The sequence below is a fragment of the Papaver somniferum genome, chromosome 10 (assembly GCF_003573695.1).
Source record: "Papaver somniferum cultivar HN1 chromosome 10, ASM357369v1, whole genome shotgun sequence".
Classification (NCBI taxonomy): Eukaryota; Viridiplantae; Streptophyta; class Magnoliopsida; order Ranunculales; family Papaveraceae; genus Papaver; species Papaver somniferum.
The window spans coordinates 96,729,386-96,748,210 of NC_039367.1; positions in this window are offsets into that span (position 1 = coordinate 96,729,386).

Here is an 18,825-nt window from a genome sequence, read left to right on the forward strand (position 1 = left end):
TCCACCATCAACCTCTCACTTATTTGTGTCTCTTTGATTTTGTGTCGCCAATTTTCCTTCTTGTTTGCTCTTCCTTCGCAAGATTCTATCTCAGTTTCATAACACCTCTTTCCTTCAACCCAATCTCCCTTTATGATTCCTACACCGCTGGGGTGAGGGAATTTGTTGCACTGGTGGAAATTTGAAGCTACACCTAGAATCCCATGTAGCCAAGGTCGACCAATTAATGCATTGTAGGGTGATTCTACATCAACGACACAAAATAGGATTTCAGAGGATATTCCCTTCAATGAAATTCGCATAGTAACCTCCCCTTTAGGCTTATTAGCAGTACCATTAAAACCATATATCTTATATGTTGATGGTATAAGATCATCATCTCTTCCTCCAATAGTTTTATAAGTATGATAAAATAAGATCTTCACAGAGCTTCCAGTATCGATTAGAATTCTATTAATTGCCCATGAATCTTCAGCTTCATCATCCTCATCTTCTTTCGTTTTTGGATTAATTTCTAATTTTACTACCAATGGATTATCATGTACCTCTTCACCTTCGAGGATTTCTTCTGCAATAAAGGAAATGATCTGTTTCTGCCATTCCTTTAGTGGCGAGATTTTCACAATATTCATAATTTCTCTTCCATCATTATCTCTTGGGAACACTCTACTTAAAACATTGTCGTGAAAATCTTCAATTGTCTTGTATGAATGTACGATAGAGTGACAGAATAGATTCTTTGCTTTTGCACCAACTTCTATGAAGAATGTTTCTTTCTTTTTCATCGTGTTTACTTTGTGATGCTCTGGTGGTGGTGGCAATGGTTGAGATTGTGGGTGTCCTACCAAAAAGTGGTTTAGTTTTCCTTGATCTATCATTCTCAGAATAATTTCTTTTTACATTTTTGCAATCATTTGTTGTATGTCCATTAAAATTATGATAAGAACAAAACTCATGACTTCTGTGGTTTAGAGGTGGTTCCGTTCCTATTTTCCATGGTGTTGGTATATTATCCATTAAAATTATAGCTTCCCATATTTTCTCCACACTTGCATTTAGAGGTGGCACCTTGATTTCTTCCCGTACTACCTTGTGACCTCCTTGTCCCCTATTATAGTTTTGTCTTTGACCTCCATAAGTTTCTTGTGGTTGATCGAGTCTTTGAATCTTGTTATTTCTACCACGATTGTAGAAATTTCTTTCTCCTTCATACTCCTCTTGATCTCGGCTTCCCATGGCCACCAGTTTCTGTTGATTGTTACCTGTCATCTTCTCTTGTTGTACTTGCGAAGTATTCACTAATGTGTTTATTAGATTAGGTAATAAGCTTGCATTCGCTGTTTGTGAACTGGTGTTCGCAACTGGGTATGATTCCATTTCATTTTGCCTTTCCTCCAGAGCAATATATTCTTCTTGAAGTTCTCGCAATTCAGTCATTGTGATCGTATTCTTGACTCTGAAAATTTGGACATACAATAGGTTGGTTGCAAACATAGCATTGATAAATGATAATATAAGATATCTCTCATCTACACGGCCAACCATTTCTCTACACATAGTCCTCCATCTTTTAGTTAGGTGCTTCAAACTTTCACCAATCCTTTGTTTTAATCCAAACACGTCTTCAATACCAGGTCGCGAAGAATTATTACTTATATATGCCCCCATGAATGTAGTCTGCAAATGATTGAAGGATGTTATTGTATTCTTTGGTAGACCTTCGAACCATTTTAACGCCTTCCCTGTTAAGATGGATGCGAAATACTTGCATAATACAACATCATGATTTTCCCATTGTAACATGCACCTCACGTAGGCTTTAATGTGTTGAATTGCACAAGTTGTTCCATCAAAAATGCTGGTTAATGCGGGCAAATTGTATTTCGGTGGTATTCCTCCTAATTGTACTTCCCTTGTAAATGGAGTTTTCGCAGCTTCTTCTATAGCTTCATCCAATTGTCTTCTGCCTACTTCTCCTTGATTATTTAGCATTCCTCTCATTTCTTCTAACTCTTTCAAGATTTGTTTATTTACACCTGAATTTTGATCCATTGGTCTTTTTAATTTCGCCCCTCTTCTTCTGCGTTCATGTCTTTCTTTTCTCGCGAAATTTTGCATTTCTTCTTCATTATCCTCATCTCGTCTTCTTTTGCGACTCTCTTCTTCATCTCTATCTTGAACTCGCATATGATTATGTATCTCATTTTCCCCTTCATGATTTTGTTCATTTCTTATTAATTCCATTCGCTGTCTTTCAGCCATCCTCTGTGTTCTATCATATTCTTCATTCATATTACCGTTATTCCGCTTTTGTGTACGCATTCTTTCTCGATTGTCGTGATTTTTATGGCGAATTGCCTCTTGAAGCTCTTGTTCTTCCATTTCCGCTCTCAATCTTTCACGTTCGCAAATTAAACGTTCTTGTTCAGCATAATGTCTTTCAGTTTCTTCTTCAATCGTCTGTTGATTTCTTTGAGTTTGTCTTTCATGTAAAATTCTCCTTCCTTCCTCTCGATTTCCTTCGCCATCTTGATCATTTCGTCCCTGACGTTGTCTATTCTCTTGATTTCTACCATTTTGCCTATCATCAAAAGTTTCATTTTGTGGAACATAACGATCATCAGTTCTTTCTCTATTTTCGCGATATTCTTCATTAGGATTTGATGTTTCTTCTTGAATATTGTTTCCAGCATTAATTGTGGGTGAGTTTCGCCTCTTTTCTCTTCTAGTCGATCTTGAAAACGATTTCGTAACACTTCTCTATCTTCTACTATGTAGTCTCATATTTTCACCCTCAATTCGTGATTTTGCCTTGTTAGATTTGCACGTTCTTCTGCCTCAACTCTTCTTTCTTCATGTATTCTTCGTTTCAACGTTTCCAACGCTCCAATTTCCTCATCTCCATGAATTATTCCTTCATCTGCTTCTTGATTTCTCCCTTCCTTTCTATGGTTTCTGATTTGCTGCTCTTCTTCTGCTTCTTCTGCGGAATTTGATTTCCAAGTGTGTATACTCACCATATCATAATCTATATTCCTTCCTTGTACTAGTGTTTGTTGAACTGGTGGTTGAATTTTATTTTCTCCATTATTTCTCATTCTAGTAAATTCTCCCATTTCACTTCTTTCCCTTCCAGCAATTCTCTTACTTCTTCTAACAGTAGTTGGTTGTTCTGATGTATTTCTTCTCCTAGCCATTTCTTCAATGTTAACGAATTGCAAGAAATTATGTAAAATTCTTAACCAATCAATCCAAATCTTCACAAATCTCAATATTAATCTTCAATTTTTTCTAGAATAATCTTCGATGCTCCCCTCCCTGTTTCTAGCGCCATTATGTAGTTGCAGGAAATCCTACACTACAACCCCACATATGATTTCATTAACACTCGACTCATTTTAGATTAACAATCTTAATTTTATTGATGAATACTTGAACAATCTTACAAGAAAAGATAAAGGAATCAAGAATAACCACTTCTCTAGATTTTCTCTCTCCTTTTACTTGTTTATTACTCAAAAAATATCTCCCCCTCTCCTTTACAACTGAACGACTATTTATAAGGAAATACATAGTGGATGACAGCTAATCTTTCCTTTATTTTCGGATATGGCTTGCGACATTCTCTCAACCTTGCAAATGTTAATCTCGCAAACTTTCTAATTTTCGCAGGACCATCACATCTTTCTCATGATTTTGGTTGACGTTGTTTATTATATCATTTCTGAAATTGTTCTGCGACGCTGTTGTTTTGTGTTGTTAATAATTTAGCTGAGGCATTATTGCCGCGAGATTATGATCCTACAGGAAGTAACCAAAAAATAAAATAAAATACATACAATTGAGATCTATCCAAATAACGAATCACCAAAACTTTTCACTTCAATCACAGGCATAATTCAATTTTAGTGAAAAAAATACTATTTTCAAGCCATGAAGACTGGAAAGCTTGCATTCTTTTCAGAATTGCAAATGAGACAGTAATCCATCTTGTAATCGCATTCCTTTTCAAAGCTACACTGACATTGAACCTCAATCTTTTCAAAAACCTTCCTGACTTTTTGGGTGGTTTTCTTTTTCCTCTGCATCTGCTAAATTTATTTTTTTATCTTCTTGATTCTGATTGTCTTTTCCTCCATAATAACACGATTGAGCGTCGTCATCTAAACCTTCAATTACTAGCCCATCATTATCACTAAATCTTTCTTTATTCTCATCATTTACCTCCATATTTTCAACTCCTGATTTGGTGTCATGGAGAAGATTAAGAGATTCGGTATATTTAAGGCAACCAACAATACCTTCATCATTCTCGGCATTATTGTACAAAAAGAAATCCGATTCTCTACATTTAACTATTTAATTTCTCTAAATCGGTCATTTTGTATCTCGGTCTCTTTGGCTGCTAGCTTTTTCAGAACTTACTCCACCAAGAAACATTACAAACAACGACATCATAATTGAGGCTAAAATTTAGGACATGCGTTGCTTAATTAGGGTTTATACAACTCACTATTTTCCTATTTTAAGTAGACCAGAGACAAATATGGTCATCTATTCATGGCCGAAATAAGGGTAGAGTAGGCTTAAGTCTAAAAGAAATGTCTTGAACACGATCTAACTCCTCTGATCTTCCTCTCCACTACCAGTTTTCCTCACTTGATTATACTTCTCATCCCCTTAATTATCATTCCCATATACACCTATTATCCACCTATAATCACTAATTTACCATCACAATTTATTTCATTGAAATACTTACCAATTAAGACGACTGCTTTTATGATTAACACATTATTAGGAAAACCAAAGGAGCACAGTAGAAGTTTGGAAACTCAGACAAACCAAATATCCTGGATGAGAAAAAGAAGTCAATAGAGATAAAATAAGAAACCGCAGTTATGACAACTGTGTGGCAAAGACTTTGCAAGGAAAATGAGGCATACAAACACTTGGAATCCGTGAACCAAGATGAGACAAAACAAATTGTTCTTCTGCCAGAATTTAGTCCTGAACTCCTTTTGGAGACGTCTAAATCTAAAGCTGACAAAGGGATAAAGAAACTTATCGAGGTTGCTGATGAATATCGTGAGGAATCGAGAGAACGATATCGACGAGAGAATATCGATGTTCATTCGAGGAGGAAAATGAAGGAAAACCATACTTCATGCATCAACTATACAAGAAATTATTGATGATCCGTGAAGAGAATGAAAGAATGGGTTTGTGGCTTCGCTGAAACCATGCAATAATGATGAGATGGGATAATATATGAAAAGTGTCACCAGAGCATATGGATAACGAACACATGACGATAGTGCCAGTGATCGAGGAAGAATTTTTTGCGAGGATGTAATTACATTTATTGCTCATCCGATAAAGATTCAGCATAAAGATCAGAACACAACACAAATCAGTATCAAAGATCACTAATATTTGGGGATCGACTAAAAAATTGTTTTTTTGGGAAAAATAAAATAATTTACCAAGCATTTCTATCAGAAATTATTATTTTAAATTGCAAGTGTAACCGAACTTATAATTACTTAGATGATAAATATCTAAGATTTTCGAAATTACAAGTTCTCATTAGTCAAATTAAGTCTTATCACAGTTTGTAGTATTTATTTAAATCATTATGACACAAAATTATTCCGTCTCATGCCGTAACGGCACAAATTATTTTTTTCTTTTTTTGATCAGTAATAAATATCATTGGATGTGTTTATATATGGCTAGGTGAACAGTCAAAATGGTTGATTAGAGTATTGTTAGATATTTTCAATATTGTTTGCCGTTACGAAGGGGGGTCCTGGGGGGCGTAGCCCCTCCCGGCTATGTTCGACCTTTGACAGCGTCTTTTGAAGATGAAACGACATCTCCAAAAGGCATGAAACCCTCTATAAATAGCGCAGGATTCTTCCCATCACAATCATCAAAAACTCTTTCTCTCTAAGCATCTTCAGAAATAAATACAGTGTGTTCTTGGCTGGGTCAAGGGAGTACAACCTTTGAATCCGACAACGTTGTTAGGGATTCATTGTATCCTGACAGCAATATTTCGCTGACCGATTGTACTCGCCAATTTATTGGAAGGGTCGAAATAATTGTTGAAAAGAATCGCAAGGCCTTGAAGCTCCAGTGATACAACATTCTTTTCGTCCTCTGTTTTTCATCCTTTGTTACCCTGATTTTCCAATAGTTTTCAGCAATTAGTTTTCAATAATGGAGGGTGAATCTTCGAATTCGAATGTTAATGCTCAATCTCTGCAAGTGATGAACCAAACTCTCACTCGATTGGAACGTTTTGATGGTGATAATTTTACTCGTTGGCAAGACACTGTGAAGTTTTCCTGATCACCATCAAGTTGTGGTACATACTTGAAGACAGTTTGGATGAAATACCTGTACCATCAGATAAGGACACTGATGAACTGAAGGCCAAAAGGAAGAAGCATCAGGAAGATGATTTTATGTGTCGTGGTCATATTTTGAATGCCCTGGGGACTAGCGCCTATAATGCCCATCGAAGTATTACGACTGCAAAGGAATTATGGACTAAGCTTGAGAACAAATACAAGATTTCTGAAGCAAGCAACAAGAAATTCCTGATTTCCAACTTCATGGACTTCAAAATGGTTGACAGTAAGTCAATATTTTCCCAGGTCAGTGAATTTTTACTCATTGTTAATCATCTTAAGGATGCTGGATTTGAACTTCTGCCTGCCTTTATTGTTGGAGTCATTATTGCTCGTCTTCCGCCATCTTGGAATAATTATAAGAAGAAACTTATGCATGCCGAAACTGACTATGATTTAGAAGGTTTACAGCGTCATCTTCGTATTGAAGAAGACTCTCGTAAACGCGAAATTAAGGATAATCAGCAAACTGAAAATGTTTCTAAGATTAATACTGTAGACGCTTTGAAACATATGAATGATACTCAGTTTAAGAAGCGTAATCCCAACTAGAAGAGGAAGGGCGATTGCTAATTCTGTAAGAAACCCGTCCATTTTGCTCGTGACTGTCGTCTCAAAAAGAAACAATAAGGACATAAAAATGAGGCAAATATGGTCGAAGACAAACTTTTTATTGTAGTGAAAGCCGCCAATGCCGTTTCTAATAATAAGAGTGGATGGTGGTACGACAATGGTTCAACTGTCCACATCTGTAAAGATAGACATCTTTACAAGACATATGAACCAGTTACTGGTGAAGGAAACGAAGTTGTCTCAGCAAACAACTTACACAGCAAAGTGATTGGAAAAGGCACTATTGAACTCTCGTTTACTTCGGGAAAGACTGTTACTCTTACTAATGTATTACATGTCCCTGACATTGTGAAAAACCTTGTTTCTGGAGACCTTGTTATGAAGGCCGGATTCAAGACGACTTATGAGTCTAGTAAGTTTGTATTGTCCAAAAATGGTGTGTTTGTTGGAAAAGGATATGCTTGTAATGGGATGATTTAAGCTTAATTTAATAAATAATGGTTCTGCTTATACTGTTGACTCTGTTGATTTATGGCATGGTAGATTAGGACATGTGAATTATGGTTCTCTTAGAAACATGAAAAGATTAGGATTAATTTCTGATTGCAACTTTGATAATGTTTCTAAATGTGAAATCTGTGTGCAAGCAAAGATACATAGAATATCCTTTAAATCTGTAGTTAGAAACTCTACCTTGCTTGAATTAGTGCATAGTGATGTTGGTGATCTTAAATCTCACATGACTCATGGTGGAAACAAATACTATGTCACTTTCATTGATGATTATACTAGGTATGCTTATACTTACTTGATGAAATCTAAGGATGATGTCTTTGACATGTTTAAAATATACAAAGTAGAAGTAGAAACACAATTAGGACAGAAAATTAAGATTTTACATTCTGATCGTGGTGGTGAATATTTTCCTAATGAATTTAAATTCTTTTGTCAAGAGCATGGTTTAATTCATCAATTTACTGCACCTTATACACCTCAACAAAATGGTCTTGCTGAAAGAAAAAATAGAACTTTGGTAGAGATGGTTAATGCTATGCTTATTAGTTCTAATTTGCCTAATTCTTTGTGGGGGTGAAGCAATGTTATATGCATGTTATATTTTGAATAGAATTCCTTTGAAAAATAAGAATGTTTCTCCTTATGAATTATGGTTTAATAGGAAACCAAATTTGAGAAGACTTAAAGTATGGGGTTGTTTAGCATATGTTAGGAAGCCTGATCCTAAAAGACCTAAGTTAGGAAATAAGGCGTATGAATGTGCTTTTGTGGGTTATTCACTTAACAATATTACTTACAGATTTTTAATCCTTGACGCTTTTGAGATTATAGAATCTGTATATGTGGAATTTTTTGAGAACTTGAATAGGAATAGTTACCAAATGCAACCCATAGAAAACCCATTGTTACCTAGTCTAGAATCTGTAAAGACTAATTACAATGATGAACATACTTCTCCTACTCGAAACATAGAAGATACTTCTGAAATTGTAGAAGATGTCGAACCTAGAAGAAGTAAGAGAGCAAGAAAGGCAACAAGCCTTGGTCCAGAATGGGTACAATATCTTGTAGAAGGTAATAAGAATGAAATTCTTAGTGTTACTAAATATGTTATGCATGTTGATGATGACCCTAAAACCTATGATGAGGCTATGAGATCCAGATATGCTAGTTTCTGGAAAGAGTCTATCAATGATGAAAATAATTCACTTTTGACCAATGGTACTTGGATATATTGTGATTTACCTCCAGGCGTAAAGCCTATTGGATGTAAATGGATATTCAAAAGAAAGATGAGTGCCGATGGTACCATTGATAAGTTTAAAGCCAGATTAGTTGCTAAGGGTTATAAGCAAAAACATGGAATTGATTACTTTGATACATATGCTCCTGTTGTTCGCATCTCATCTATTCGTTGTTTGATTGCACTTGCTTCTATTCACAAGTTAATTATTCATCAAATGGATGTCAAAACTGCTTTTCTAAATGGTGATTTAGAAGAAGAGATATATATGGAACAACCTGAAGGTTTCATATTGGCAGGCCAAGAAAAGAAGGTTTGCAAGTTGGTCAAATCTCTTTATGGATTGAAGCAAGCTCTCATGCAATGGCATGAGAAGTTTGATAAAATAGATTTTTCATATGATTTTGTTGTGAATGATGCTGATAAATGTATCTATAGTAAGCATGATAGTTCTGTATATGTAATTCTCTACTTGTATGTTGATGATACACTTATTTTTGGATCTGACATATCTCGTATTGAAGAAACAAAGAGGTTTCTTAGTTCTAACTTTGACATGAAGGATTTGGGAGATGCTGATGTGATATTAGGAATGAAAATCCTAAGAAAAGGGAATGAGTTGGTCTTAACCCAATCTCATTATATTGAGAAATTTCTCAAGAAATATGGTCATTTTGATGACATCCCATCCGTCACTCCTATGGATCCTAATGTAAAGTTAATGAATAATACTGGATGTGCTCATATGAAACTTGGGTATTCCAGTGTTATTGGAAGTCTTATGTATGATATGCATTGCACAAGATCGGACATATCCCAAGCCGTGGGAGTGCTATGTCGTTTCTCAAGTAACCCAGGAATCGAACACTGGAAAGCAGTTTCAAGAGTGTTGGCTTACTTGAAGGGAAACATTGATTATCGTGTGCATTAACAAGGCTATCCCGTTGTATTAGAAGGCTACAATGATTCTAATTGGAATAATGTAGAATCCAAATCCAAGTCGGCTAGTGGATGGATATTTAAGTAGGAGGTGTTGTTGTGTCTTGGAGTTCCAAGAAGCAAACCTGTATTTCTGATTCAACAATGTTGTCAGAATTGATAGCACTTACGAATACATGTAAGGAGGCAGAATGGCTTAGAAACTTACTTGAGGAGATCCCATTTTGAAAGAAGCCAACTCCAGCAGTCTTGATTAATTGTGATAATCAGGCTACGATTTACAATGTCTCTAACAAGACATATAATGGGAAGTCAAGACATGCAAGTCTTAGACATCAGATTGTGAGACAACTACTCAAGAGAAGAGTAGTTTCGGTTAGCTTTATTGAATCAAAGAAGAACTTGGAAGACCCATTCAAAAAGAGTCTACCAAATGCAATGTTTTCAATAAAATGTAAGGAAATGGGACTAAGGTCTGTGAAGGAAAGTTGATCACCTATAGCAGAAACCCCACCTCTGTTTTGAAAAAGATAAACAAGGTTCAATGTGGTACCAACAAGTTATGGAAGTGGTCATGGTGCACTAATAATAAACTTCCCATTTCAAATTAGTGCCATGGTTCTGCAAGAAACAAAGGATGGATGCAAATCCTTAATGAGTCTACAGTTATTTACAGGTGTATCGCAGAAACACCTTAGAGACTTACCTATATGAGTATGGAAATAAGGCCGTTTCCTAAGAGAAAAAGACCGCTCTCTAAGTGACTCATGAATTCAGGATAAGCGCAGGGCCATTAATGCACGGGCTACAAAACACACTACTCTAAGAAATCAGTATGCGTGGAGATTCCGGTTTTATCACATGGGGTACTTGGTTCAAGACTGGTTTCACCACTGAACCCCGATAAGGCTTTGAATTTCTTACACTAAGTGAAGGTTCAAATCCAAAAGATACGTATCATTTATGTATTGATTTCAACGAAGATGCTTATTTCCCAACTGAGCGTGAACTACGTTGGCTTGATCCCACTCGGGTACGTAGGCAGTCACTTTGGTGATGCATCCACTTTGATTAAAGTTTTTTACTTTGTTTTATAATTTTTTCAATTTTTAAAATAGGGGGTGAATGTTAGATATTTTCAATATTGTTTGCCGCTACGAAGGGGGGGGGGAGGCGTAGCCCCTCCCGGCTGTATTCGACCTTTGACAGCGTCTTTTGAAGATGAAACGACATCTCCAAAAGGCATGAAACCCTCTATAAATAGCGAAGGATTCTTCCCATTACAATCATTAAAAACTCCTTCTCTCTAAGCATCTTCAGAAACAAATACAGTGTGTTCTTGGTTGGGTCAAGGGAGTACAACCTTTGAATCCAACAACGTTGTTAGGGCTTCATTGTATCCTGACAGCAATATTTCGCTGACTGATTGTACTCGCCAATTTATTGGGAAGGGTCGAAATAATTGTTGAAAAGAATCGCAAGGCCTTGAAGCTCCAGTGATACAACATTCTTTTTGTCCTTTGTTTTTCATCCTCTGTTACCCTGATTTTCCAACAAGTATTTGGGTTGATATCTTTAAACTCATATAATTAGTGGTTAAGTAAGGTTATGAAGATTCGAAAATGCTTGAATAAGGATTTGGGTTGACATCTTCAATCCCTTGAAAATAAGTGCTGTCTGTATCATTGATTATTGACTTAACAGCATGATTTAGAACATTTTCCCTTTTTAATCTTACATCATTCTTGTGGCCTTTAGTAGTTTCTTTCTTGCTCTCACTGGATTCTCTCCCATTAAAATTCATGCTACTACAGTACTGCAATGCACCGGACTTTGGTCGAATCCTTTGATTTTTCTGGTTCACCAGTCAAGCACACTAGTATAATTTTCTCTTGGGCCTTTTGTTCACCTAAACTAAGAACTAAGCTAACTAAACTAGCTTCATTTGGAAGAGTGTTACAAGGCATACTCAATAAATACAAAATAACTAAGAAGTAAAACCAATAACCCGTTATCCGTCATATTTTATATCGATAGTAATGCCCTTATCATTTATAATTTTTTTTTTGTATTATTACTTTTTTCTATTAATTTATTTTTAAATTTTTTGAATAAAAAAGTTTAATTTTCTAAACTTTTTTGTTATTTACTGAAGCATGGATACTTCAAAATCGGTAATGTATCCGTATCGGTCGCCATATCAGTGTCAGATACTTTGGGATATTTTGGGATACGTATCCCTTTTTACTACTCCCACTATCCACAATATATAGGCGGAATTTGCCAATTCTCTTGTAATAAGAAAAAATATGGATTTCAGAAATATCCATCACTTTTCTTGTTTTACCCTTTATCTCATTCCCAAGACAAGAGACAATAATTTACTATGTAGAAAAAATATCCTTGGAATTGGAACTCCGCCTATAGGACTACAAAATTTCCAAACTCCGCCTATATGATATGGACCGAGGGAATAATTACGAAAAGGGTAGGGGTACTCGGGATACCTCTCGGATGCTCTGGACTTTGGTCGCTCACTGCCTGAGGCCCTCAGTCCTCCTTTGCTTTGAACGATTTTTTGGGGACCATGATTTTTTTGGGGGGACCATGGTCATATTATGCCACCTACCCTACAACATTAAGGGATGTCCTAAAATCAGATGAGATTACTAATTTGGCCCTTATCCTAATTAAATTAATCCTAACCTAATAACTACATCTAACTTAATATAAAACAAAAACCTAAACATAACCCTAATCTAACCTAGCCGCACAAACAGTTTTGAGGAATTGTTCTCCTCTTCTTCCTTCATCTTCCCCCATTTCAACATCGTCTTCATCGATTAATCGTCGATTCATAAAATTTTCATCGTCGATTAATCAATCAAGTATAAGAATGGTTCTTCGTAAGAAAATCAATCGACTCCCAGGAACAGGTCCCCCATTAGGGCATCTAGCAAATCTCCCGGGTGAAATTGTTGAAGAAATGGAACCGCAATCTAAAGGCATCATCGATCATAAAAGACGCCATCCGCAACCTGATTCTTCAATGGGACCACTCCGGAGGTATTTTCTAACAAACCCTTCACTTTAATTTGATTTTGATTGATTCAATCGAATAGAAATCATCAAAATAGGGTTTTAATAGGAGTTACAGATACATGTTCGGTTAGCCCGATTTTCCAAAAACCCTAGTTTACTAACCGAACTTCCTGAAAATGAAGAACACGAAGAACAATTTAGTTATATTGGATTTAAAACTAAGTCACCGAACTCCCTGTTTGGTTGTTTTGAAAAAGATTATTAAAACTACAAAGTAACCGAACTCTACCCTTATTCCGAAAAGAAGAAAACAAATCCAGTCTAACCGAACTATGTTGTTTTTCCCACTATGTTGAGTTCTCATATAACAGAACTTATCTAACACAGTTCGGTTGTTTCGCAAAATTTTAAAAAATACAAAGTAACCGAACTCTACCCATATTCCTAAAAAAAACAAATCCAGTTTAACCGAACTGTGTTGTTTTGGCCACTATGTTGAGTTCCTAAATAACCAAACTTATCCATCACAGTTCGTTTGGTTCGCAAAAATTTTTAAATAAGGGAAAGTAACCGAACTCTTCCCCAATTACATATATATCTGGAGTTCGGTTGGTCCGTAAAAAAACTGGTCTAACCGAACTCTTCCCTTGCTCACAAATTTTTTTTTTAGAGTTGGCCTATTTTTTGTAAACTTTTGCTACTAACCAAACCTTACGCTGAGAACCCTTATATTGCATCTAATTTAGTGAAACCTTACTTCGATAAGCTAATATCTTTTGTTTTCTTGATTAATGGTAGAGGTAAAAAATCAGACCAACCTTTACCGGAAGAGCTGAGAACTCCCACGCCTCGAGGAAAAGTACATTGTGGTGTCGGTAAGCGTGGAACCAAAAATTCTAAGTATGGAGGTGGGTCATTACCGGGTGTTTTCATCCAAGATGGTGTCAATAGAGATAATATTGACAACGTAATCCACCAAGTTAATAAAGAGATTGTGGAAGAGATGAGCAGTCAAGAACACAATCAAGGTGGAGAAGATGAACCATCTAAAGGAGGAGGAAATGAGGGTGGCGATGATGAGGAAGATGGAGACAAGGATGATGGAGATAAGGATGATAATGAATCAGAGGAGGACTCAGATAAAGAGGAAGAAGAAGAGAAACAAGCAGGCATAGTGGTAAAGAGACCTAAAAAGACGCCTAAAAAGCCTTGTGCTAGATATTCATACATTCCTCATAAGGATTTGTGTTCGCCGGCAAAGAATCCAACATATGGTACTCCAAGAGATGGCGGGGAGGTATTGATGGGCTACAAAAACTCATGGGCCGCAAGATCTTTGCGACAAAGGTATGGTTCAATCTTAACCATCAAGATTTAGATTTCTCGGTCATTTTATTATATTTTGACATATATTGTTCTTTTCTATATATATTAGTATATAAGATATGATGTTGTTGTTTTTAGGATCATAAAAATGTTGTTCGTGTTTTGAAACGTCAAAAGAACACGGTATGGAATATAGAAAATGAGTGTGATGAGGTCGGCTTGGCGATATTTGATTGTGTACTATGGAACGAGATACAACATGCGAACTAAAAATTTGATGTTGTCACAGTTACTGCATTTGCCGAGAGGGATTATCCAGAGACGGATACCTTTCATCTACCTTTTGTGAGATGGCAATAACTCCGGATGATTGTTTTAGAATCACAGCCTTACCAATTACAGGAACAAGTGTTCGAGATGGCTACAATCCCTCGATGAGTTATGAAGTTCTTGAAAAACTAGTCGAAAGGTGTCTAGGATGGAGCGATAAAAAGGCACAATGTGAGTTTATGCGAGCTAACAAAGAGCCTAGGGAAGGTGATGAGTATAATGAGTTTGAGGAAGACCGCACGTACAAGAAGAAGTTGAAAAAGATCAAGCTCAAAACCTTGTTTGATGAGTTTTCAGGGACGAAATATTTGGTTGCACAAAGAAAGTTGGTGATGACAGAGGAGAAGACTAAGCACCATGTGACTGCTTATTTGTTATATCAACTTGGAACCATCTTCTTCCCTGAAACTTCAGGCCACGTGGTAAATGCTCATTAAGTCCAGCTATTGGACCCCTTGGATGAGGTGAACAACTACTCTTGGGGCATTGCAGTTCTTTCATTCGTTCAAGCGGAACTCAGAAAATATTCGAGGATTAAAAGTCTATATTTTGGAGGCTTGTACACCCTTGTTCAGGTACACCGTTAAATTATCGTTTGTGTGTTTGAATATATAAGTGAATGAATGTGTATTGTTACTAACCATTTTGTGAATGTATTATTTGTTTCCTCTTCTCATAGGTTTGGGTGTACGACCACTTCCCTAAACTGCAATTGTCTCATGCTCAGACTCCTTGGCCTTATGGGAAGCCCACAGTTGGTAAATATGAATTTTTGAACTCACAGGAAAAAAAAAGGAAAAAAAGGTGTTGGAGTTGAGGGAGACATTGGATAAGTTAACAGTGGAAGATGTGGTTTTCCATCCTTACAGTATTGCATCAGATGAAGAGGTGGAGGATGTTGATGTTATTGATTTCTCACCTGTTGCGGGTTATAATGGACCGTTTTTTTATCCTTGGGGTTGTACAATGTATAATCCTCGAAGAGTACTTAGACAACTTTCTTGTGTCCAAAGTGTCCCACAAGTGGAAAACTTCAACTTCAAGGTAAAGAAGGTCGGAACCAAGAACAGCGAGAAGAATTTCTCCCCCAAATACGATCCTACTCCATCAGTGGACCACTGGAAGAACTTTACGGATTATCGTGTTCCAGCCGAAGAGTTAGAAGATTCGTTTGATGAGCCAAATGACGCTGAGATGGATATATGGAATGGCATGAAATTTTTTTTCATCCTCGTGTAATAAACAGTGTCCAACAAGCCCGTGCTGATAAAGCAAAAGCGACGGTAATGGAGAAAGAGGCTCAGAAGATTATGAAGCATACCCCTATGTGTGGTGATGAGGCCTTGAAGGTGTGGAATTCGGCGGTTAGATATTTACTCTTAGTTTTGTTTTTCAAAATGTTAAAAGTATTGAAAAATAATAGTTACTTATGTTTTTGATGAGAAAAGGTGAAGACAAGTGCTAAGTTGTTGAAGAAAATGATGGCAAAAATCCGGAGTGGAGAGCCGATGGACACTCGACAACAAACAGACCTTTACAACCAATGGACTAATATTTTTAATCCCAACAGGGCCGGTCCTGAGATTTTTTTTCCCCAAAGCAGACCCAAAATATGTTGCCCTGTTGTAAGTTTTGTGGCTTCGTTTCCATACTAAAAAGCTAAAATACTAATCAACATTTGATCATCGATGATCCATGGTCAATTAATATCATAATCTAAATGGAAAAACATGGGATGGCGTCCAAATTTTCGCATAGGAAGGTGGAAAAAGAACCTCAAAGGCCAAACATATAATAATAGCTCGTAATCTTGAGTACCTATAGTATGTTGTGTGTCTCTGACTCTCTGGAGTAAGAATTGCGGGTAAGTTTTGAATTATATATAGCTAGATCTTATCATCCTAAGAAACAGTGCGATATGTCGACATGTAGGCTAAGTAGAAATTGATTTTGAATAACTAAATCGAACCAAAATCCCCGAAAAAGTAGAATGGAGTTGCATCCCTGAAAAATAAAATTTCTACTGAATCTATATCGGATTCAGTTACAAAATTTAACAACTCACACATACATAACAGTACTATATATTACCCTAAACCCTAAAACTTACTGAGACGGGCGGAGATCAAATTTTTTGAATGGAAAACATCCGAAAATTGTTATCAACTGAAAAAACTACTTTTTCATCTTAGATCTTCATATTAGTTCCAATTATTTTGATAGTTACCATGGTACACATTCCTATTTTGTTGCCCCCATAAGCGTGTTGCCCCGAAGTGGAGCTTTCCCTGCTTCCCCTTCGGGGCCGTCCCTGATCCCAACCTTGTCAATACAAGCCAGGTTGATCCAAGCCAGAACATGTCGTCGAAGAGGAGTCGCCGAGAAGGAGAAGGTTCAAGTCGGATGGTTGAACAACAAAGCAGTGGAGATGACACTCCTAGTGACGAAGGACGACCTAAAACTCCTAAACACAAGAATATAAAAGTTTCTCGTAGTGGTCGTGGTAAATGAGTGATTGCAACAATTAGTACTTTGGTTTCTTATGTTTATAAAACTTATTGTGGATTTGGTACTTTGTTTTCTTATGTTTGGAAGACTTTTTTATTGCGGATTTGGTTGTTTGTTTCCTTATGTTTGTAAGAGTTATGTTTTGCGGATTTTTTTGGTAGTTTGTTTCCTTATGTTTGCTTCCAACATTTAGTTATGTGGATTAGTATTTGAATTTCATAATTTGGTTTTTAATTTGTGTTTTCAGGGATTAGTTTGGCTATTTGACTCATATGTGTTTCGTTAAATTTCAAAATTTTAAGAAATTATAAGGAAGTTCGGTTATTTGACTAAATTTCGTAAACAACCGAACTTGATAAACAACAAGTTCGGTTCTTTCGCAGATTTAGTAAATTAACCGAACTCAACAACATAAAAACTTCAGAAGTTGCAGTTGAAGGTTCGGTTACCTGTTATTATTTAGAAGGAAACCGAACAACTTAGTTCGGTTACCTGCGAAATAATGCCAGGTAACCGAAATGAGGAGCTAAAAAACCTTTGGTATTTCTTGTTAGTTCGGTTACCTGCAAAATGTTACCAAGTAACCGAACCTTCAACTGTAACTTTTGAAGTTTTTGTGTTGTTGAGTTTGGTTAATTGACTAATTTGTAGCGTAACCGAACTCAACCGAACTCAAGCTTTGAGACAACATTGTACTTGATCTGACTCAAAAAACGGCTATTTTTATATCCGTCACACACCTAAATGGTATATATATGTGTCTCATGGTTAACATTTCTTTCAATCAAAATGACAATTCCTAGTCATATTTTTACTCTTGAAGAAGATCTTTCTATTTTTAGAAACTACGTTCTATGCTTTCCAAAGAGGGGTGAAGAAAGAAGAGTCAATGGTGTTATTAGTAATAGTTTTTGGGAGAAAATTCATGAAAAGTTCTGTGACGAGACAAGTAACGTTGATAACCTTGACCAACTACCTTTGTTCAATCGATTTGAAAAGATTCAAGAAAGAGTTGTGGATTTTTTGATTTTATATCGGATTGTTGCGAGGAATCGACTTAGGAGTGAAACATACGAGGAAATCGTGGTGATGTCAAAGAATGAATGGAGACGATGGAAAGGAAAGGATTTCAAATATGAAGATCATTTCCACATCCTTAGAGACTTTTTCATAATGCGTTTTGGGTATTAAATTCTTAGTAATTTCATTTCGGTAACGTCATGTATTTTGATTTCCTAACCGAACTTATGTCATGTACTAGTTCGATATTGTGTTGTAATCTCATTTCCTAGCCGAACATGCATAAAATGCATTGCGAAAGACAACAAAATATGAGCAAATAACACAAAAATAAGGCCAAATACCAAAAAACACAATCTTTCATTCGTATGATGATGTTCAAAAGCATACATATATTCCATCCAAGGGTACATCTAATCATCCCCAAGGGAAATTGCATGTCCGTGTATAATTTTGTTCGATTCATCCAAAGCTTTCCACATCTCCATGTTATGTTCATACATAATGCACCAACCCAACAGCGTGTCCGGGTTAAATCCATTCCAATAAGAGTATGCGCATATCGGAGGCAATGAACAATTTTCTTCTAACCGGAGGCCTACAAAATGGTTGTTGTTAACCAACGCAATCACCACTCTCCTACGTCTAAGTTGCTCGACACATATGGTTGTTTTGGGAGTGTATGTGAAACTAGCACACAGTTGAATGCGTCGGCGATTAAGTGCCCACATATCGGCATGGTCATCCAATGATCCCTTTTGATTGGATTTCCCCCGTAGAGACGGATTTGATACTTAAGGAATTGCATGTTGAGGCTATCATCCCCATCGGACAACATTCTCTTGTAAAATTCCGTTTTTTCCTTTAGCTTCATCTTCATCTTCATCCTTTGACGAATATAAGTGATTT